This window comes from Octodon degus, unplaced genomic scaffold (genome assembly GCF_000260255.1).
Source record: "Octodon degus isolate 3935 unplaced genomic scaffold, OctDeg1.0 scaffold00208, whole genome shotgun sequence".
NCBI lineage: Eukaryota > Metazoa > Chordata > Mammalia > Rodentia > Octodontidae > Octodon > Octodon degus.
Genome location: NW_004524784.1, coordinates 213,604 through 216,468, shown reverse-complemented (window position 1 = coordinate 216,468; position 2,865 = coordinate 213,604).

Sequence of the window (2,865 nt, the reverse complement as noted above, 5' to 3'; positions counted from 1 at the left end):
TTACTTTTAATACCGTGTTTTTATACTTTACTGCTGGATGGTTAAGATCAAGATAAAGCAAGACCGATGTAATAAAAAATGTAACTTTTGTATCTGACAAGGTTAGTCGAATACCCTCAGGATTTATCCTGAAACCCTGTACCACAGTTTGTAGATCCTTTGTTAGTTTCAGCCATGTGGATGAGTCACGGCCGTTGCTGAACTGATTTGCTCTCTGTGAAAGCCTGAGAGAATATTTTTTTCTTGATGTGACTTGTTAGGCATACTTTACATCATAGAGCACTTTCCTCTATGACCCTATGATCTCCTTGATCAGAAAATTTGGGACACAACTAAGTTACAGGATTTTAGAGGACAGGTTCTCCTCTGTCCTGAGCCTTCATTGAGCTTGAAAGGCTAGTGCCAAAATGTTGGCGGTCCTTGCAGCCCTTCTTTTTCTCTAATTTTTGGTCTGCAAACTTAGGTTGTTAACCCTCCAGAAGAGAAGCTTATTATTTTTACCCTACAACATAGGCAATTGAGCTTAACCTCACTATCTGTCTGAATATCAAACATCTTAAGCATAACATGGAACAGGTATTTTCCATCAAGTATTGATATGTTAAACTTTAAGTCCCTACAGAATATGAAGAAAATTTTTTTTAATATTTAAAAAATAGGAATAAACAGTTACATATTTTTACATGCAATATTTAAATGGCAATGGAATACCCAGTTATTAATTCTTTTACTTTAGAGATTATTTCTGACTGCTCCAACAAAGCAGTCAGGCTCAGGCTCCCGTGGTTCAAGCCCCATATCCTCAAGCCTTGCCAGACCTGCCCTGAAGGCATCCTGAGTGCCCCCCAAATAACAAATTCTTCAGAGATTATTTCTGATCAGATTTCCTTTATGTTTCTGCATTTGATTCTTTACTTCAGACGCTATTAATTCAGAGATTTTTTTTTCAGATGTTATTTCTGATCCAAGTTCCTCTATACCTTTCTGCAATTGTTTCATTACTTCAGACGATATTGATTCAGACATTTCAGCTGTGTGATTCCCAATCCTTCTGTGCTAGTGTCCTCTGTACTTGTTCTGGGTGGGCTTGGGGTCTGAGATTGTATTTTCTTCCTCTTTGTCATTGTGTATAACACTGTCCTCTGACCTTTGGTGTAGAGCTTTGGTGCAGTTATAACCTTAGAACCTGCTAAAATTCGAGTGCAGATCTATGAAGTTTGGTTTCAACCAGTTGTGCCTGACTTGGGTCTGCCTGCTGTGCTCAGCTCCTTCTTGCTGCAGCCCTTGGGAGTGAATCTGTTATGCCCCTCTAGCAAGATGTTCTGCTCCTGGATTAGCTGGGTGGTTCTAGCCCCTAGCCTCTCTGCAGGAACTTCAGGCACAATTTCACCTCAGGCCTGTATGCCAGGCCTGGACTCAGTTTGGAGGGGTCTGGAAAGCATGGGGCAAGTTCTCACTCAAAAGTTAGGCCTGGGCTGGGTTCAGAGGTATGGAGGGGTCCTGAGAGTGTGGCAGTAGTTCTCACTTACTTGCCAGGCGTGGGCTGGGTCTGGAGGTATCCAGCAGATGCAGGGGAGCATAGAAGCTTTCCTACACTGAAGGAACATTTATTTTTATTTATTTATTTATTTTTTATTTTTATTTATTTATTTATTTATTTTGTGGAACCGGGGGATTGAACTCACACCCTTGCGCTTGCCAGGGAAGTGCTTATTCCATTGAGCCATCTCCCTGGCCCCGAAGGAATATTTAATACTTAATTTTTTGGTCCAATCTTGCATGAATATGTCTGGTAATCTGAACAACTACTTTGAAGATAGCAATATTCAATATAATAATATTGTTGTTAACATTTTGTTTTTTGAAATCCTGTGTTGTTTCTAATGTTTTTATTAGTTTTATTGAAAATAAAATAAAAAAGAAATAATGGTTGGAAGTGTAATAAATGTTATGAAAAATTAAGAGAACCAGCAGTAGAATAAAACTCAAAATATCAAGTAAGATAATGAAAAAACTAAACAAGCAACAAATATATAGTTGAGTCATAGTCAAGCAACTGAAAATCAAGAACAAAAAGAACGCTTTTGCTCTTTGCCCCCGCCATGAAAGGTTGCCCTCTGCTATGTGCTGCTCTGTATTGGAACCAGCTGAGTATGGACTGAAACCTCCAGTAACTAACTGGGGATTGAACTCAGGCCCTTGTGCTTGCCAGGAAGCACTTATTCTATTGAGCCGTCTCCCCGGCCCCTGGTTGTGCTGTCTGGAGATAGGGGAAGATGCAGTTCCGGGAGACCCAGGAGAGCCCGTGTATGAGTCACCGACCTGGGGCCAGGACTAATTGGTGGCCTGTTAGGACCCAGGTTTTGCAGCAGGAGCTTCACTTCTAAGGTGTGTAAGAAGAACAAACTGAGAACCTCATGGTGGAGTATTAAACCAGACCTGGAGCCCTTCTGGGCTCGGTGTCCTCTGGAACTACAAAGGGGACACCTCTGAGAAGCCTTCCCTGGATGCAGCAGAGGGTAAGTGCGCCGTCAAAGTATTGAATAGCTCAGCCTTGCAGAGGCAGGGAGGGCTTGGGCAGCTCGTGTGCTCGTCATGCCCAATAAACCTGCATTCCACTTCTGTGGATGTGTCTTCATGGCCCAGTGCTCAAGTTCCCTAAAACACTTCAGTAACAAAGCCGTTCATTACAGAATTCCTTAGAACAGTGAGCAACTAGTTATAACAAACACATAACAACAAGAATGCTTAATTAACAAAACATTTCCTTTATGGGGATATTACAGACCCAGTAAAGTCCATGAAGATTATGTCAGTATGTGGGAAAAAGTGTCTGCTTAAATGGTAAATGGAAAAACAAAAAAG